This window comes from Triticum urartu, chromosome 1A (assembly GCF_056163025.1).
Source record: "Triticum urartu cultivar PI428250 chromosome 1A, HENAU_Tu73, whole genome shotgun sequence".
Lineage (NCBI taxonomy): Eukaryota > Viridiplantae > Streptophyta > Magnoliopsida > Poales > Poaceae > Triticum > Triticum urartu.
Window position 1 is genome coordinate 40,524,257 of NC_141873.1, and position 21,525 is coordinate 40,545,781.

General features: G+C 44.8%; 1 pseudogene across 1 annotated transcript; it reads right to left on the bottom strand.

Annotated features, from left to right (window-relative positions):
- Positions 1–2,656: 2,656 nt before the first annotated feature.
- Positions 2,657–18,130, bottom strand: LOC147989795 (uncharacterized; annotated as a pseudogene). Its single transcript, XR_015611284.1, has 8 exons — positions 16,884–18,130; positions 15,224–16,787; positions 14,694–15,146; positions 14,541–14,602; positions 14,292–14,455; positions 10,241–10,460; positions 9,894–10,125; positions 2,657–2,943 (listed from the first exon to the last, which is right to left on the bottom strand). The product of XR_015611284.1 is annotated as an uncharacterized LOC147989795 (transcript).
- Positions 18,131–21,525: the final 3,395 nt, after the last annotated feature.

A 21,525-nucleotide genomic window follows, 5' to 3' on the forward strand; every position in this document is an offset into this window, starting at 1 on the left:
ACACGCGGCGCATGCAAAGGGCAACTCGATGCAGACATCGTTGAATTTCCAACGACCATATATCATACTTAGACAGGGGTGCAAGCAACTTGTAATCAAATTCAGTGAACATAGACTAGAGTCATCGTGAAGCCAAACAACTTGATCTCGCTCTCGACAAAAAACAAAAAAGAGAGCTTGATCACGGGTTCACCCTTCACTCCGGCTGTTTTCGGCAAGTTGACGAGCACCACGTGGAGTGAGCCAGAAAGGAGTCATCGTGAGCAAGTTGACGAGCACGGGTTTTTGGTGGCCGCGGTCTGGGGGAGGTCCGGTGCATTCACTAGCTAGCTATTATCGGCACGTGTGTGTTGTCTGTAGCTATAGCCTACTACCTCCGTCGTGGTTTATTGGTTCCTTTTTATCATGTATTTAACTAATAAAATATTAATGCATGTCACCAAAAATAATATCACTGGATTCTTTTTTTTCTGAGGGTCATTGGATTCATATTTAAACATAGTTGCAATGGTATAATTTTTTATGACATGCATTGACAATTTATTAGTTAAAATCCACAGTCAAAATTTGATATTAAATATAAAGGGGGCCAATAAACCAAGACGAAAGTATATAGTACATGCATGCATGCAGGATTAATGAACCACTTACAATAACCAAAACAACGGCGAATTCAAGAATCCTCAGAGAAGGAAAGCACCGCAAAAAAGCAGCTCAAAAAGAAAAGAAAGAAAAAGGACCCATCAGCAGACAAACCCAAACTCTACCATCAAACGTGAACACCATTGGATCCATCGTCAGGATCTTCAAGGTGACGCCCCAAGGAGGAAAACGATGTTGAGGGTACCGCCATCACCCGATCTGGCACAACCATATCTTAGGTTTTCACCCGTAGATCTCACGCGATTGGATAGGAAGGGAAAGCGGCTCCACAATGATACCTCCAAGGAGGATGACGATATCCGTGGATGCCGTTACCGCCGGCAACGACAAGGTCAATGCATGATTTTCATCCGGAGCCGAGCCTTCCACCAACAATCCCAAGATCCGAGACCACCAGCGCCACGTAGCATCACAACCCCAAGCAGACACTAGCAACAATGAATTTGTCGAAGTCCGCATGGAGGAACTTGGCGAGCACACGCCAACCTGGCCGGTCTGCACCGCCGCTCGCAAGCCCTGGGCGAGCCAAGCCAGATCTGGCCATTCTCTACCTCCGTGCGCAGACCAGGCGATCCTTCGCACCGCAGCGCACAAGAAAGGCCGGGGGGAGCCGGACATAGCCGGCACGCACCGCCACACGCAGAACTGGGCGGGTTCCAAACCAAATAGCGCCGTCCGCACCGCCGCGCCCAAGAGCAAGAGTGTTCGTGTTGGATCTGGTCTGCGCGAGCCTCGTGAAGCACCAGGCAAACTAGACGGCGCCACCACTCGAGGGAGCCGGGCGTGTACGCGCTTGAACGAGAATGACCACCAGCAACCCCGACTCCACTGCTACTGCCTCCACACGCCAAAATGCAGCCGACCCAAGCGTGAAACGCAGCCATCTGATGAGCTGGCCCGCGGCGCCAAACCATTCCCACCATGAGCGGGCTAATGACCAGATCTGCCGGCCGACCCCGCTCCTATGGCGCCAGAGACCTCGTGCAAACGGCGCGCGCGCTGGCACCACCCACCTCACCCTCAAGCCACAAGCCGGCAGAGGTCAGATCTGCCCCGACCGACCGCAGCAACCCCGCACCTATGGGGCCCGCGAACTCCTTGCGCCGGCGCCGCGCGCAGGCTGCCACTCGCCGCCATGGTGCGCCGGGTAGCGCTAGCCCACGCCCAGACACACGCTGCAACGCCCCTTTCCTTCGCTTAGCGCAACAGCCCCACGCATCTCACCTTACATGTAGGGGAAGAGAAAACCCGTCGCCGACGCCACACGGGCTTTGCTTGGGGGCGTTCACCGGCGGCGGCGAGGAGAGGAAGCCTAGAGGTGCGGCGGCGCCCGGCGGCTAGGGTTAGCACCTGGGTTGTTCGCGAGGAGCGACACGGGGCTCTTTGCGTCTTACTTTAAGAGTTGATTCTTCTGATCAATGAATTGGCAGTCCTCCTGCCAACATTAAAAAAATGGTGGCGGATTCTAAGGGAATATCTAACAGTAACCCATAAAAAACCTCCTGCATCCGTCTGCGGATGGGGGGGCCAGTCAGCGGACACGAATGCGGGAGGCAGTCATCTAACCATAGCCGCATATATTTTCACAACAACTCAAACTAACTGGACGAAATTCGATCAAACACAGCCGGATTACATATAAACATGATCGGGTTTTATATAAACATGAGGGATTTCATTACATTTACATTAACTAAACAAAGCACGTCCGGCTAGGTATAATTAATCTAAATAGTCGTCGGCGCCCGTTCCCCGTGTCCGGCCATGAACCAACAGAACTGAAGCTTTCACCGTCTCCAGCTCCGCCTCGGCGCTATCCAGCTCTATCTCCGTGACCTCCTTCTCCAGAGGCCCAGGAAGTGAAGTTGTCCTGCTCCACATCGCTGCCAAGCAACTAATCGGCCGAAGGTGGTGAGCCCACCAAGCTTGGCGTCGACGAGAGGGGAGGAACAGTGGCCATCCTGCGACACAAGCGGCGGCGACCTACCGTGCACTACTCTTCCTCGCTGTCGGCGGTGCCCGCGAACGTGCCGGCTTCTTCTTGGTCGTGCCTCCGGGGCGCGGCCTCCTCGTCGGCGGTGTCGCCGAACAGCACCTCACTCGCCTCATCGTCACACTTGTTGCCGGCGGCCGTCACCCACTGCAGGAACCGCCAGCCAGCGAGGCGGACCTCGCGGGCGGAGCGGTAGTACTCGAGGAGCGCCTCCTGCTCCGCCAGGTCCGCATCTGGCGTGACCGACCTGCCGAGGGCTACCAGCTCCTCCGCATGCAGATATGCTCCTAGAGGAGGTTGTGGTTGTGGTTGGCATCGGCCTACGCCTCCTGGAACTGCTCATCCCGCTCCTTCGGCACCATGTCCATATAATGGGCATGGGCCACCTCAATGGTCATGGTGCACTACACCAGCAAGGCTGCAACGAAGGAAGAGGAGGGTGGCGCTGGCACGTCGAAGGAGGCGTCCTCCATTTGCACGTCCTCCGGCTGCCTGTCGGCCTGCTAGTTGGTAGCAATGGCGGCCATGGCCTTCTTCTGCTCCGACGTAAGCCCGCCCTAGAGAGCTTTGGCCGCGGAGGGATCCATCGCTGGAGTGATGTGGAGAGGGATTACTGTGGCTATATGGCTAGGGCAGTGGTTTATATAGCACCGGTGGGCGCCAGAGGGACGGATGGGTGGCACAAGAGGAGACGCCTCGGCTACCGTGTGCCATCAATGTGGGCGGCAGACGGACGGGCGGCCGTCGTGTCGTTTGAACGAGCGGTGGTCGCCTGCACCAGGAAGCGACGCAGTCGGCGCTCTCTCAGCCGACACACCGCTTCAATGCTGGCGCCAGTGAGCGGACTGAAAACGTGCGGGAGGGGAAGGGGTTTTTGGTTGTCCAGGGCGGTCAGAAACGGGCTTGGGATTGGTCCGGACTCCCATAAACCTCCCCCACTTTTGTCTCTGGTTTGCAGGAAAAATCGCGTCCGGACCGCGTCGTGGACTGATACAGGCCCGCGTCGGATGGCTTCCACGGTCCGGACAACGCTTTCCGGACCGTTGCGGGAGGTTTGTGGGTCAACGTTGGAGATGCCCTAACGGTTATTCTATTCCACTTCTAGATAGAGGAAAAAATTAAAGCAAAATTAATGAAACAAAACATAGTTTGAAAATTAGACCTTTTTATAGGACTCAATTTCAATTTCAAAAAAGAGGACATTTGAAACTTTTAACAGGCAACAAGTGACTCAAACTGTGTGTAAAAATAAGCATTTTTTTCAAAATACTAGAACTAGATAATGAAGTTTTTATAACCTCGAGAAAAAGGATAAAAATGTATAAGGTTGCTAGCCAATTTGGCTCGAGGAGGCTTTCCCGATTTCGTTTCATTTTAGCCGTTGAATGGTGGCCAAACCAGTCTCAAAACTCTTTTGGGACGTTGGATCTGTTTTTACCTCTCTGTAGTTTCAAAACCCAATGACTGGTGGGCTCGCGCTTGTTGCCGATTGGCTGGGTGAGCTGTTCTGGGATGCGCATAGGCCCTATCCTGATGCGCCGCGTGCGCGGAGCACGATTCTCAGCGAGGAGGCGTTGATGCTCTTGTTGCTATTCCCTCGTTTGGTCCTTGTGTGTAATCGCTGCATGTGCGAAAGTACCTTTCTACACCTGAGCTCATATGCTCCTGATGTGAACAGTACACTAAATAAAATATAAAAACATTTCAAAAAATTCTGAATTTTTTTTATGGCATACTTTAAGAAGTGTTTGTTGTGCATGCAAATTTCATCATGAAATCACATTCGGAAGTCGTGGAAAAAAACAAAATCAGAGCTCCAAAATGTGTTTGAAAGTAACATTTACAGAGTATTAATTTTGTTTTTTTACCATGCCTTCCACCAATGTCATTTCATGATGAAATTTTGCATGCACAACAAACATTTCTTAAAGCATGCCACAAATTGTTTTCAGAATTTTTTGAAATGTTTTTCTATTTTATTTATTTTACTGTTCATGGCAGAAGCATATGAGCTCAGGTGTAGAAACTCCACGTCCATGCATGTGGCCCTATTTTCGTTCTAGCCCCATCTGATGATCTTTTGTTCGTCCTTGTACACGGTGTGACGGTTGAATAAAGCTTTGCAAGATTGTCTCAAAAAATTAAATATAGGTATATTTATTATTTTATTACCCCAAGTATGCTTATTTTAAGAGTAAAGTGCACTATAGGTCCTTAAACTATTTAAAGGGTGTCACATAGGTCCTCAAACTATGAAAATCATCATTCAGGTCCTAAAAGTACAGTGAGTGCGTCATGCTAGGCGAAATATAGATCATCAGACTACTTCAGTGTTGGAACTGATTTTGGACCTGAATGACACGCTTATTGCACTTTGAGGACCTGAATGATGGTCATCATAGTTCGAGGACCTTGGTGACACCCCTGAAATAGTTCAGAGACCTACAATGCACTTCCTTCTTATTTTAATTGAAAAATGTAACCGTTCGTGTGTTTTGGGCCGGGCTGAGCCCAGCCTTGGGATTTTTGCTGCGGGCTTTGACAAGCCTAGCCCGGTGAATGATCAGGTTTAGGTGGGATAGGGGGACGGTCCCGACTCCCGGGCGTGTAGACGGGAGCTCTCAATGCGAACGTACGCTCTCGGGTGAGCGAGACATAGGGAACTCTCGCGTGAAGAAGGTAAGCGCAAGATGGGCCAGCCCAGGCGCCCGAGAGCTAATACCTCGTTTTTCTTTTAGCTTTTTTTTACTTTTTTTTATACTTCCAAATATGATAATAAATAGACCACAAAAAAACTTTACATAACATATTTAAGAAAATGTTAACCAAGCGTTCAAAAAAATGTTTAAAATGTTAACCAAGCATTTGAAAAAAAATGTTAAATATGTTAACCAAGCGTTTGAAAAAAATGTTAAATATGTTAACCAAGCGTATAAAAAAATGTATCTCATGCATTCAAAATATATACAATGTGTGTGAAAAAAGATGATCAGGTATTTAAAAAATGGTAATCAAGCATTTGAGAAAATATTGATCATGTATTCAAAAATTATTAATCTTCTATTTCAAAAAAATTAATCAAGCATTTGAAAACTGTTAAATCTGTATAGAAAAATATTAACCATGTATTAAAAATTGTTAATCTTGTACCTGGAAAATGTTAGTCAAGCATTCAAAAAAATGTCAAACTTATATTTGAAAGATTTTAAACATGTATTACATATATACCCAAAATGTATAATGTGTAGGAAAAATAGTTGTAAAAATATAATTTTTCAAATAATGTTAATCATGTATTTCAAAATGCTAAACATCTACATACAAATATTTCTGATGTATACAAGAATTTGAACGTGTACCAAAAAAGTTAACACATGCTGAACAAAAAAGAAACCGGTAAAAATCAACAAAAACACAAAGAGAAAAAAGAAACCCAATAAGAACCAAAAATAAACACAGAAAACAAAACGAAAGAAATGAAAAAACAAAGACACCAAAGAAACCAAGAAACCCGAGAAAGAAACGAAAAAAGCTGATGAAAACCAAGAAAGAGACGAAGAAAGAAAATAAAAACAATGAAGATCAAGAAAGAAACAAAAAAATTAAGAAAAAAATCGGTGAAAACCGAGAAAGAAACGAAAAAAAACTGATGAAAACCAAGAAAGAAAGGAAAAACAATGAAAACCAAGAGAGAAACAGAAAAAATGAAGAAAACAAATCAATGAAAACCGAGAAAGAAATTAAGAAAACCAATTAAAATGCAAAGGAAACAGAAAATTCACATAAAGCAGGGAATACAACCGGTGAAAAAAACAAAGGAAAACAAAAAAGCAGAGAAAAACCGAGAAGAAACAAAAAACTAAAGAGGAGAACAATGGATTTGAACTAGTGAAGCGATCGCTCGCGTGCCAGTGATCGAAAAAAAAGAAAGATAAACAGGCCGGCCCAGTTGCTATGCAAGATAAGAAGTCCTTCGTGCGAGAGAAGCTACCGTCTCGCTATAAGCGATAAATAGCTCTCGCGGACGTTACATAGGCAGCCGGAGAGCGCACGTGATTTTTTATGTTTTATTTATTTTGGTTGGTTTTATCTTTAGTTTTAAAAATAACAAGATATGAAAACAGTAGGCAGAATTGTGAAAGTGGATGCAGGCATCAATTTTTTTTTAAATGGGAATTGATACATTCTGTTTTATTGGAAGCTGATACAGCAGGCCGGATGTTTAACCGACAAAACTTGAAGCAACCGAAGTTTTTCAGCCTATAACTTTCAACTGTGACGAGCCCGTGTACATATGCGCATTATTTGTTTTTTTTTTTACTGATCAAGTATACATTGAGGAGTACAGTACAGTGGAAGTGCGCTTCGTGAACTCAAAATCACTCTGTGTGGCTTCGGTTTGGAGCTGAATTGCGCTATAGCTGCAGGTGTGTATAGTTCACAACCTACATACAGTCAAAGGCGACCTTCATGCGAGTAAATCAGCCGCTAGCACCAAGGCTTCTTTGAGCCAGAAATACATTCTGGAGGACATGGACCAAATCTCCAAGGTAGTAGCACCCAGGTCACTCACAGGCCAATGTGCGCATTGTCTTTGTTGTTTTAGGATGCGGGGAGCAGGTCGGCTTGCTGATATACTGAGGCTTTACTTGCAATAATGTTATCAGTACCAGATAATAGTTCAACCTGTTTTATCCTCCGTCTTTTCTTGTAACTTTTTCTATTTCACATTGGCCAGTTAATGACTTGGACCTGAATCTCTCACACTCCAGACATGACTCCAGGAGCAACATACTGAAACCAAAGTCTGTTTGGTTGAGAAGAAACCTCTTTACGCCAGACCGTGCTGAAGCTGCTGCCTCAACTCTGAACGTAGTTGTCAACATGGAAGGAAGAATATTTGCTTTGCACAAACATGTTCTGCAATCTTTTTTATGGCCTACAATGACAGTTAGGATCTAAAGTCCAAATGGTTTTAAAGTTTTCAGCAACGATGGCTGCATGGTGGGAATGTGGTTGCATGCATTGGGTAAGTGTTTATGCTTGGTTTTTGTTCTACATATTGGATTTGTTCTACATATGTTTATGGCCTACAGAGGATTTGATCGTATGCCCTTGCATCATCATTTCGAATTTCCGAGCCTGATATTGGCATGTGAAATGAAGATCTTACCATTTGGCAAACTTGCAATTTCTCCAAACTCTCCATATAGCTCACAGAACCAGCCAACACAGCCTGTTCGTCCCGTTTGTACAGGAAGATGAACATGAATTTGGACATCAAGTGTAGTGGGACTCTTACGTTGATAAGAGTGACAGGTAAGAAAGTGATTTTGCATTGATTTAGTACTTCAGTCCAACTTCTCCGGAATGCAACACGCATGCCAATAAGCAACATGCTGCATTACTAACATTTGCATTAGGAGGCAACATCCCATTGTAATCGAATGATCGGCTCACGCTTAATTTGTGCTCTCTAAATGAAAATAGTATGCCCAAAGAGAATGGCTACAAACTATATATATGCTGTGACTGCATGGCAGGAGATGGAGTAGCATAAGGTGCTTGGAATTATTATGATATGCATCTGCTGTCGGGAATCATTTTCTTAGAAGATTTAGATAAACAACTGTTTTACGACCTGAGGTTTTATTTTGAGATATTGGAGTCCACCAAATCCAGTGAAATATCTTGTTGGCAGGCACTTCTTATTCCGTAAAGCAATTCCTGGTTATAGTCTAGGTTCCTTGTCCACCTTCTTCACCAGTTGTGACCACATTCTGTACGACTTTATTACTGATTGGTAGGAGCTTCGAAACAGAGTGCATCAGTCTATGACCACACTCCATACCACTTGATTCTGCAGAAGCTTGGGATACTTGGAGTATAGCAAAGGGCGGCATGTGTATAAAATTTAGTTTTGTGTCCTTCAGACACAGAACAGTCGGTTTCCTGACATTGCTCCGAGCTCGCTACTTCTCTTTCCCCATCCCTTGTTCTTCCCAACAAAACAGACTTTGTATTTCCGTTATGCAAGTAATGGAAAGGGGGTAGCCCGGTTCAAAAAAAAATTGTACAAATATAGGAAAGTTTGTAAGTACCAAATTTGGTACCCCGAAATGAATATAAACCTCGGTTTCTTCTAGTCAAATGATTGATCTCAACTAGTACTCCAACATGAGTAAAAAGGTGTACTGCGGCTACCTCAAAAAACTCTGAAGTACCTCAACTTTACCATGCAGTCACTTCCTTTTGAAGAGTTAACAAGGTCAACAGACTATATATGCACGTATGTCATACTGTCGTGCCTCGTACCCGTGGCAATCTTTGCCGCCAAGCTCTTCCACTCGGTGGAAGAATGCATCAATGAGGGAGCATTTCATGCCGAGATTAAAATCCTGACAAAAATCAAGCACCGATGTGTCGTCAAGCTATATGGCTTCTGTTCCGGCTTCCGATGCATATTCCTGGTGTAGGATCTTATCAAGAGGGGGAGCTTACGCGTCCATTCTGTGTGAGCAAGAGCTAGTGAAGGAGCTGGATTGGTCCAGGAGAGTTGTTGTGGTGAGGAATGTAGCTCAAGCTTTGCCGTACTTGCACCGTGATTGTGATGATCCGATCGTGCATTGCGACATAAAAAGCAGCAACATTCTCCTGGACCATAAAGAGTATATGAAGCTGCATAGCTAATCTCCTGTGTTAGCAGTTATATATTTGGCATGTGTTTGTTTGAGATAACTGATCTATCCTGTCATGTTTCAACTTTGAAGTGTCCTGTAACAAGAGATGATATATGAAGGGATTTATGTGGATTTTGTTGATAGATGAAGCAACATTTCGATTTGACAACAAGAGTGGTTTTTCTACACCCAGCTCGATTTTGTTGATACATGAAGCGACATTGTTAAATAGCTTGCTTATGTTTGCCTAAGTTCCTGGCAGTGCTTGGATGATAATTATGTGGTTGCTGTTGTCTATTTTGCCTCTGAGTTTATGTTTGCCCAAAGCCATATGGGAGAAAGACATAACCGCGACAAGTCAGCCTCCAGGAAAATTTGATCATACTATCCATATCAGCCGTTCATCATATGCCCTAATTTGGTTCATACAGGAAGGTGATCACAATTCATTACACAGAAATTCTATTTCACTAGTAGTATCACTGTCAACACTAGAAGAATGATGAAAAGGAAATACGTTAAAAACCGAAACTTTGCAATCTGGGCGGCCACCTCACCAAGTCGTTCATTCAATGCTGCAGACTTGGCATCAAATTCAGCTCTCATGGCATCAAATTCAGCTCTCATGGCATCAAGTCCAGCCGTTATGGCATCAAGTTCAGCTCTCATGTCATCGTGGCGTCGCTGCATTTCTCGCGACATGCTAAGAGCTCCCGCGTTTCTCATCCAAATTTCCGCGACCATGTCCAAGTACCTGTCCAACCACATGAAGAAACGCCAGTCTTTCACCTGTCCAGGTATACATACAAAGTTCAGCAACATGCTTGAACCAAACATCAGGAAAACCATACGATGTACTACTACTTGACACTTGACTCTGAACATCATGGAACAGAGGAATAACCTGCTGCAAGATGTCACTCCTTGGGCATTTCACTGAATTTTTGCCTGGGTTCAGAGAGGTCAACGACAACTGCTGCAAGATCAACTTTTCAGGTCCACATCCTGCCCATTCAGTCGGATGGAGCCTCATCATTCCTTGGTGCACACCGTCCAGGGCCGAGGGCTTGCTTGTGAGACGGGCAGCAGGGCCGATCCTATCCTTCCAGAGGCCCATGGGCAAACTGAAAAAAAAGAGAAGACCCCATCTACTGTTAGTGGAGTTAAAACAATTTGTCTGCTTGCATACATGGGTACTTCAAAACAACTAGTACAGTTCAATTTAATCATGGAACGAAACATGAATAGATTTTTTTTCACAGGCTAATGATATTGTTTCGCGAAAAAAAAAACATCCCCCGGGCAGGGGTATTTCCTAATGCGTAACGGCGATAAAGTAAAATGCGGGGCGTGCTAGTATACATTAGTATACAAATAAATAAAAGAGACAATCACATAGGGAAATACTGCTTTATTAATCCTCATGAGAATTACAAAGTGCGGTTTCTCACATGATTACGTATGTTGCGCCATGGACAAGTACATCTGACTAATATCCAGCGATTGAGGGTTCTGATTTCTGGAGCCTCGTAAGACCATCCGGTTAATTACATCTGCAGGTAAATCCCACAGAACACCTCCGATTAAGCTGCGTTGATGGTCGTCGTCTTGAACCTGAAATGTTCTCATAATATACTGAGGAGTAAAAGTGGCATGTAATGATATCCCAAAGCCTCATCGGCCTTTGTTATGAAACATCCGGCCTTGTCGGCAACGGGTTCATAGTGAAGTCTCAAAAAAGTGTTCAGCCTCATCGGTCACGAACAAAGTGAGTCCGGCTTCGTCGGCTAGGACAAAAGGGCTCCGGCCTTGTCGGTCACGAAAAAGGGGTAATGTCTCCCAGCCTCGTCGGTCAAGGAGATAGTGTGTCCAACCTCACCGGTCAGCACTTCATGAATCCTTCTAATTGTCTCCCCACCTCGTCGGTCAAGGAGAAAATGTCTAGCCTCGTTGGCTTAGACCAATGAGCGGTTCCGGCCTTGTTGGTCACGGAAGAAAAGGATCGTGTCATGAGACTTTGCAACGGGTACCTAGCTGTGCGGTCCGTGAATGAAATATCAGAATTACCATAGGGCATGTCATGATGTCGACTAGCCACGTTGTTCATAAAATACATTCAGATGTAAATGTTTAATGTTATATGCGGGCTAAATTGATTAGCCCGATATACTTCGTTGCATTATTTGGAGGACCTCAAATGAACTGGTCTTTTTGCATGCCATTGAGGAGAGACTCTGCCATGCCTCCATAAAAGATTCATGCATATGCTCCTTTTAGTTTGTCCTAAGAAATTTGATGTGTACAAGTATAGCACTGCCGGATCTCTGATTATCTTTGTATGGACACGGACGCCTGTGACGAATAACACGTGTATGCTATACATCTACAAAAGGACCAAGGGTCCAAGGCACAAAACGTGCATGCGTGAGAGGGCGGCCTACTATGTACGTGGCCAGCCTTACGTGTGTGCACGCCCACTCGGTGCCGACTGTGCCCTGGCGGTCCGGTGGCCCCGCCCGACTCTGCATGTGGGCTGCTGGCTCCATCCTCCTCTAGACCCATGTATATCAACTAAACCTTGGCATCTACTACTAATTTATCGCATTGTCATCTGCTAAACATGTAGGGTTCTAACTCACAACGGTTTGCCAGCGACAAATTTTGACGTGTAGCCCTGCCGGCTCTAAACATCAGGCTAATTGACCTTGATCTCAAATTTTCAGAGGGCTCTCCCGTGCGCCAAACGGGCTAAAAACATTTACAAGTCCTTCCCTGGCATGTCTTCTATCTCTCATAAAATTTGCAGCTGAAAACTACATGCTTGCTGTCCGGAATAAATCTCGGACTGAGCTTCTGTTATTAAAATTATCATGCACAAGAGCTGCCAACCTTCCTGCCTGTATTTTCTGTCTCAAACATCATGCACGTGCATGCGAAATTTCATCTTCTTTAGCATAACAACTATTTCTACTTGCTTGTTCTTTGGGCACAAGCATCAAGCTAAAACCTGAATGGAAACGATCTGCTACGAGAGCGATCCGAATCCCAAGTCATCCGGCCACTTGATTGCCAAATCAGTCTGCAATTCCGGGAAAAAAATTCCATGCATACCGGTTGCAAACCTTATCCTTTACAACCTGGACATCATCTGCTGCCACGTGTACAGCTGGACAATCGCACGGCGTCCTCAATTTTGTCCAAGTGATACGCAGCTTGGCTCCAATCGGCATACCAGCGCCGCCCTCGACTCGCGCGGCTCGGCTCCTTCCCTCTACAGCGGCTCGATTCGCACAGAACAGAGCATTCGATCCCGACTCCTAGACTCTGCGCACATAGCCGATCCGCCGCCGCCGCCGCCGCCGGGATTCGCTTCCGCACCCGCCACTGGGAATCGCATCGCCGCTGCCGGGAGTTGTCTTGACTCCGGGCCACCGCTGGGAGTTGCCCCCGCCGGTCCCTGGAGTCGCATCCGCCAAGGCCGCCCGTGGCCCAAACTCGCGTACGCAAGATGTAATTTTTCCGGCCAGCTCTCCTCCTTCCGTGCAGTGCTTTGGTACATCTTTATGCCAAGCAACCTAGTAGTAGTAGACGTAGATTCCCTTAGATGAACTTTGTTCCAAAAATTATAGCTGATGCTTTGTAGTTTGATTCTAATCCCGATTAATGATCAATAAATCTCTTCAAGTCTGAAAAGAAAAGAGATAGAGTACCTAATTAGCCATTCAATTTAGAATTGTGAACCATTCATAATTTGTAGGCATGATTTTGTCCATCATCCTACACATGTGTCGTATGGATTGTTGATTTACCGGCTGATGCCATATCAATTGATAGTGTAATCATGTGCCTCCTTTTTGACATGATGATTTACATGTACTGAATTGTTTTGTCAGCCTTGTATGGATAATTGCTAATGCAGGGTCTTGGACTTGTGATTAATCCAAGTAGTTGTATCTCTTTGCTACAATCCAAAGAAGTGGAGGGCAAGGAAATTGAATCTTATTTACTGTCTGTACAAGACTAGGGTCAATTGGACTGCTGCTGGGAGAGCTCCAGTCAAGATGGCGTTGCACAACATTGGTGCTTCGAACAAGGATGATGCCTTGTACAGGTGCAAGATGCCCAGAATCTTAACCGAAATGCAAAGTTGTGTTAGGCATCAACATGAGGGAACGAAGAGCGAACAGGAGGCCACCTACTCACGCAACAGCCACACTCCACCGTCGTTCTTCTATCCGAAGACCCTCAAGTATACTGCTAGAACAACACAGCTGCTGAGAAAACTGTTGAAGAAGACGCAATGGTTGCTGATGGAGTATACTTAGACTAGGAATGTCAAATCTTGCAAATTTGATGTTGAATTCATGACAACTATTGTACCAACCTATAGCTGATTGCTCTCCCTAACAATGTACTAATTAGTATACAATGTATCTTTTCCTATCAAATTCACATGGATAATATAAAATCTTTATTTTGCTGGATGTGTTTAAAAAAATCTGAATATTTCTCCATGTTTTTTTGATTTGCTATATACTGTAGCGAAGGTGCTATTTTTTTCTACTGTCCTTGAGTAGGCCTAAACTTCAGTGTGAGATTCATTTTTTAGTATGAAATCTGACAACCATTTAGACAGGCAATTGGAAAGTACTTGTATTCTAATACACCAGTTCATAAATTCTATAACTTCTTTAGAAAATAGGCGTACAAACTCATCAAACCTTGCAACTGGCACAATACTCAAACATTGTAAATGAAGACAAAATCCAGTGTGCTGCAGTACATCAATTAAAATTCATGGTACACCAGATTACATAAAAAAGATCATACTCCTTATATGTTGCGCTAAATACTATTCATCAAAATGTAACTTTTTAGCAGACGAGGACAGTGTGGCATCCTGATGAACTCCAAGCAAAATACTTGTGAATTCGCCTTGGATGAAAGGAGCGTACATAGCTGAAGGTTGCCCGTACGCATCATTTGCAAAGGTTGGAATTGCGGCATTAGTAAATCCACTTTGGATCAACGGAGCAGCCATGGACGAAGACTGCCCATACACATCATTTCGAAAGTTTGGCACTGTACTAGAAACGTCAATGCTACCAGTCCCAACATCCTGTGTCATATAATTTAAAATTGTTCATATAAATATGTAAGGAAAATATGAAAAGTGAATACTGAGTCCAAGTCATATGTTTTACCATCAATTCCTGTGGATGAATGCCATCATCCCTATTTCGTACTGCATTTTTTGGATCTTCTCCTATTTTCAGACAAGAGTTGAAAGATAAATTAAACACTAACTATAAAAGTATATAATAGAAAAGGCTTGCTAGAATGTGTAGGATCAGTACCTTTCTTTTTAGTACTATTCTTTTTCTTCCCTTTCTTCTTCTCAAAGGAGAGTTTTGACCGTTTAGTCTTTGCACCTTTTACCACCGGAGGAATTCTAATTGATATTGTACCTTTTAGTGTGTCGGTAGAAAGGTCAGTCGAAACTAGCGGAACCTTATTTGATTTTTCCTCCATCTTGCTGAGAGAGTTAACTGCTTGTACGTCAAACTTATCTATAACTTTCTCGAAATCAATAAGAAGTTCCTTTGATCGGGTACACTTCAATGCAACGGACGTGGCCTTCCGTGAGACACGTGCAGCATGCGTTTTCAAACTTTCCTCCTCAGTTCCTAGTTTTTCAACATAATATCCTCTCTTTGCATATTTTGTCCATCTTTTTAGTATATATTGTGATGGCAAAATGAAAACATCATTCACACTGAAAACTTTAAAAGCATGCTTGCACAATATACCTGTAAAATACGGATACCATATTTCATCAATTTGTATTAGAAACTAGTATATTGGAAATTAAATAAAGCATACATACCTATGGATTCATACTTTCTGCAACAACATGTAATGGTAGTATCCGCAGTATTGAATATAACTTTTGTTCCATACTCACTATTCATATGTGTAACCATGTATGTCAACACTGACCCATCAGTTTGTAACAATTTACAAGACATCGAAAATTGTCCTGTAAATTCTTCCTCGAACTCTGAATACATCCTCCTTGTATATGATTCGGATGCGGTCTTCAGCAAAGGTAACTTAGATGAGTAAGTAATCGGGTTCTTTCGACGCGAACTAAAATCTGCATCCAACTCATTTTCCCGAAGACTATGAGAAACCTTCTCACATTCTACAAGGAGTTCGGAGAGACCAAGTCTCCTACGAAATCTTTGCTTGAAGACATTATTCATACCTTCACTCCTTTGAGTCGAGTTCATATCAGCTGTAAACGAGTCACGATAGACAGCAGCCCACTTTTCCCTCAACTCATATAACTTTGCCATCCATTCGTTGTCCTGGAGGTTGTACCAATCCAACAATTCATGCCACTTCTTGTTGAACTTATACTCTGATCTATCTTCATAGACACATCTCTTAAAATCAGGTAGAAACTTCTCAGGATGCTCATGAATTACATGTCCAAGATGTTTAGCAGCATTAAGATAAATGTGCCATAGACAAAGTCGATGACTTGTATTTCGAAACACATATGCAACTGCTCCTGCCATGGCCGCATCCTGATCAGTGAAAATTGTGCTTGGATGCTTACCTGACATTGCTGTTAGAAAGGTTTCAAACAACCAAACAAATGACTCAATGGTCTCATTATATAACAACCCTGCCCCAAAAATTATAGTCTGCTTGTGATGGTTGGTTCCCAGGATTGGAGCAAAAGGCATTTCAAACTTATTAGTTTGAAACGTAGTGTCAAATGATATAGCATCTCCGAAACATGCGTAATCCATGATAGACTGTCCGTCTGCCCAAAAGAAATTAGCAATCCGACCATCTTTCTCATCTACTTGAATGGCATAAAAAAATGTTGGATCCTCTCTCTGCTTATTTTTCAAGTATTCTAGAAGTGTTTGTGAATCATTTGATTCTAAGTACTTTTTGCGCTCACGACCAATCTTGTTATTGCAGTCCATCTTTGCGAATGGCACTTTGTCTGGTCCTCCGTAAAACGCTACCATGAAGTCATACACCTGGGATGGCTTCATTCTGGCTTCCCGTATCTGGCCAATTAGATGTCTGTCTGCTTCTATAACACGTCGTTGGGACCTCAGTTTGTGCAGCTTATTGGGACTAGCAAGATAATGATTATGATCGGTTACAACCTTTTGCACCGTCCAAATCCCCTCTCTGCTAACACTGAACTGAATACGGGCATTGCAATCCGTCCTTGTAGTGTCCTTCGACGACTCGGTTTCTCGATGGCCTTGGTTACTTCAAACAATTCTTTTTTGATATATAGTACCATCATGTCGACGCTTTGTCTGGTTCTTTCTAATACTAAATTCAACTTTGCCAGCATATGTGTTATACATGTCATAGGCGTCTTTCTCTGACTCAAACGTTTTCCCAACTTCAGGAACCTGCAGTACACATAGTTCAAAGTTAAATTTTCTATTACCACAATGCGATGTGAAAAGATAAATTTCGCTTGAATTTGAGCCGAGAGACCGCCGTACCTGAATTGTTTGCTCTCCATTTTCTCCACGACCATCCGTAACTGCGTCATCTTGCTGGCCTCCTCCTGGCATGACTTGTGGCGGCGGCAAGTCCATGGTGCATGTCGTGGCTTCTGACATCGTATACAACGGACGGTACAATTTGGAGCAGCGACTGTTGTCATCAACGAGGTTTACATGGTGCAAGCCAGAGGTAGAACCACCATGGTTGTCGTTCCAGGCGACGGTGTGAGATTCCGGCATGGCCACTCCCGACCTTCTCGACGACAGCTCTGCTTCAGATTGCGGCAGCACGGCCAGTGGCGGCCGTGGCTGTCCTTCCAGCCCGATCCCGTCATGCAAGGGAGAGGGCGTGTTTCGACGGCCGGCGGACATGGCTATCGTTCCTCGTGCTGCAGTGAGCGTCGGGCCAGGGAACTGGCGGCTAGTCGCATTACCTGGAGGACACCGTTCCGGTCGCTCAGCCATCAGAAATTCTCGATTGGATTGATGGAGGATTGGAGGCGGACAAGGCTGCAGCTACGCATCTGATCGGGGCTATGATCTGATCGGAAGCAATCACGTAACTATGGGAGCCAATATCGCACATACAGGTTCAGTTTTGGAGCCGAGCCATACGCATGCGTGCAGCGATTGGAGCCGAGCTGCGTATCGCTTGGACAAAATTGAAGACGCCGTGCGATTGTTCAACTGTACACGTGGTAGCAGATGACGTCCGGGTTGCAAAGGATGAGGTTTGCAACCGGTATGTACGGAATTTTTTTTCCCAATTCCGAGGCACAAAATCGATCGGTGTGAACCGATCAATGATCTGGACATCAAGAGAAAAGGACGATGTGAGATCTCACCATCTCTTACCATACGGACGAGTCAACGGGCCACCGGTCGAAACTAACATGCGCATGCTAGGCATCCGGTGGTGGACTGAGGCAAGACCTGATGTGATCTATATTATCTAGCGTGGTAACAGCCTCACGGCTTTCTTGCGGCGGCGGCCGCGTGCGCGTGTATGTGAGCGGCCTGACGGCCGGATCAGTGTGCGTGAGACGTGAGGGCGGCCTGACGGCCAGCCCTTGAGTGTGCGCCCTCCCTCTGCGTGAAGATTGATGGCCTTTATATAGGCAGGCGCTAGGGTAACGGAGGGAGCGACGTGCAGCCCACCGGCGCCGCCAATTTTCTGTTTGCATGACCGTATTGTTGGCGAGAGAATCGGAGCAGTCCATGCTTATCTTATCAATACCAGTGAATTTGAAACAAAGGAAGCTTCGGGTGCATCTTATCCAGCCGCGTACAGCTGATGTACTTTTGACCAAGGCCCTTGTGGCTGTCCCGCCGACTCAAGTGCGTGGCCGGAATATTTAAATGACATTTGTGACATTTGTGAACTATGGCCACCGTACGTGGAGAAAGCTTTTCTTTGTACGTGTGCATATCAAATACTACCAAAATCATTCTTCCTTTGATTCTATGAAAAAAAAACATTATGATATATACTCGTGCTCATAGATACTTCGGCGTGACAAATTCTCGTCAAACAGATATCATGGAAATATCTTAGATGGTAAGAGTTTCAGCTAGAGATTCTTGATTCCAAATCAAGGAAAACAGGAGTTCTAATGACAACAACAAAAAGGGGGAACTAATAACATGCTAACTAAGCCCTAAAAAGACGCATCCTGATTGGTATTATTTTCCACATCTATGATTAACCAGATTGCTGTTTTCCGTTATTGTAAACATCTAATTCCTCAGGATTCTAAGCAGTGAGCACCAAAATTCCTAAACATGAAACTATCTATCTTTTCTGTTTCATCTCTCAGTTTTCTTCACAACCAGAAGATTGAGAGATGCAGAGGCCCGGGGTATTCCTCCTTTTCGAAAAAAAAGGAAGAAGATTCAAAGATACCTATTATGAAAGCTGTGAGAGGGATAGAAATCCAACCATGACAGCATCCGGCTATGATCCTCACTCATGTACCATGGACTCATCGTCTCCTCAAAGCAGCAACTGCACAAGGGCACATCGCACAAGTAGGAAAAATATCAGTGATTCAGTGGAAAGACAAGAATAGACGACAGTACAATTGCCAAAGAGAGAAGGGTTTGAAAATTAGTACACAAATTCTTTGAAACACGGAACCAGCAGCCTAGAATTCGCTTTGGGGTAAATCTGCAGCTCTTGCCCCGCTCATACTCGGGTGGTACGTATTTATAGGAGGAAAGAAATCCATAAGAAAATGAAGAAATTAGCAGAAAAAAATGGTCAACAGAATTATTAGCCATTAATTAGCATGCTGCTTTGGGAGTTGGATCCAGTGCTTTGGGAGTTGGAGTTGAAAAGCCAGCCGCGCCGGCGTGCGTGGTGATTGAAGCAGTGCCCTCACATTTATTTTAATTTTTTGATATATATTGCTCAGGGAAAAGCCCGCTCATTAGGCCAACTCCAACACCGCGATTCATTTCATCTGTCCATGTTTGTTTGGATTCACGCTGACAAAAAAACGCGACCCAACGCACTGAATCAAACAGACAAGTGTCCATTTTCTGTCCGCCGTGACCCATTTTCGGTCCAAATTTAAGTTGGTTTTGCATCCGTGTGGACACGACGCGGACGAGCATGACGCCCTCTTTTGTCCTCCCCCCGGCCAACCCGTCGATGGCACTTCGGCCATTCTTTTCCCATCCTCCTCCATACTCTACACGCCGGCCTCACCACCCTCACCGCCGGTACCCAATCCCAGCCGCGACGACCCCACCCAGGCACCGCCGTCGCTTCCACCAACTTCTCCATTGCGTTCACCAACATCCCCACTGCCACCCCACCCACTGAGGCCAACTCTTCCTAGCGTCTGTGGCCGCTACTCGCCACCATCGGAGCACAAGAAGGCACGCCTTCCAAGGGTTGACGGTACTGCTCTCGCCTCCACGGTCATTGTCGGGGTGCGCGGACTTCACCGGCCGTGACTCAGCCATGGCCTCCTTCGTTGCCACCCGCAAGGTGTTCGCCCTTTTGCCCACGAGATATCTTGGTCGATAGATCAGATGAGTTCTTTTACAATAACATCATATATTCATCGGACGGTGAGGATTTTGTGGTTGCTACTATGGTCGTCAATGAGCACATTTCTAGGATGCAGCTAATGTTTAGGGGGTCGATCCCGGACCATGCTCCGGCGTTGAATCATAACAGAGAGAGCGATCATTGACTACTCTATAGCGATTATTTCCGGTGCACATCCCCACTCTTTCAATGCCAAGCTTTTCTGACGCCGCTTTCGGATGGCGAGACATGTGTTCAGGAGAGAGTGGTGGAGTATGATTATTATTTTGGATGAGAGGATGATTCCCTTGGTAGGGTTGGCTTATCCTTTTATCAGAAATGTACTGCAACTATTCGGATGCTTGCATGCAAATTTTTCGATGACCTTGTTGATGAGTATTTCCACATGAGTGAGTCCACATGCCTTGCATCATTGTACAAGTTATACAAAGCTATGATTGTAGTGTGTTGGTCCGAAGTACTTGAGTGAACCAAATGATGCAGTTACAACCAAGTTGTTGGCGATCATCGAATCAAGAGGCTTTTCGGGAATGCTTGGTAGCATAGATTGTATCGCCCTCTAAGTGAAAGAACTGTCCATTTGTTTGGCAGGTGCAATATAAGGGGCATGTTAAAGGTTGTACGGTCATACTTGGAGTTGTGGCATCACAAGATCTCTGGATTTGACACTTTTTTCGGCATAGCGGGTTCTCACAATGACATCAACGTGCTTCAGCGGTCTCTGGTATTCGCACGGCTTGCAGAAGGCAACTCTCGAAAGTTCAACTTTGAGGTCAATAGCCACCACTACAACAAGGGATACCACCTTTTTTTGAAAGTACAAGCGATACCATCTAGCAGATGGTATCTATCTTCAATGGTCAACTCTTGTGAAGACAATCTCCAAACCAATAGGAGAGAAGAGGGCTAGGTTTGCCCAAGCACAAGAGAGTGCTAGGAAGGATATGGAATGTGCTTTCGGTGTGCTCCAATCTCGATGGGCTATTGTTCGGCACCCTGCTAGAACATGGAGCCAGCGAAAGATGTGGGAGGTGATGGCTGCTTGTGTGCTCATGCACAACATGAACGTAGAGAATGAGCGTGATGACAATATCTTCGACCAAGGGTTTGATTTTTAAGGCAAAAATGTGAACTTGAGCCTGGACCGGCAACGTTTGGAGAGTTCACCTAGCTAATTTTATCAAGAAATGCATGATTGAACAACTCACGTTCAACTTCAAATGATTTGGTTGAGCATATGTGAACTCACCTAGGCAGCCAATAGATGCATCAGCCCTTTTTCTTTCTATGTATTTGTGACAATTACAAATTCATTTGGTTGTAAATGATGAGATTTTTATTTGGTTGCAACCTATTTATTGTGATGTAAAAACTATGCGATTTTGTATTTGTATTCATACGAGTAGAATGTAAAATGTGAAAAATTGAAGAAAGAAAAAACGGCTGGACAGACCTGGCAGAGAAAACACGGAAGAGGGTAGACACTGCCCATACAACCAACCCAAACAAATAAAAAACGAATCAAAACAGGATCCATTTGCGTCGGTCGGTTGGAATTGACCTGCGCATGGAGCCGATCAG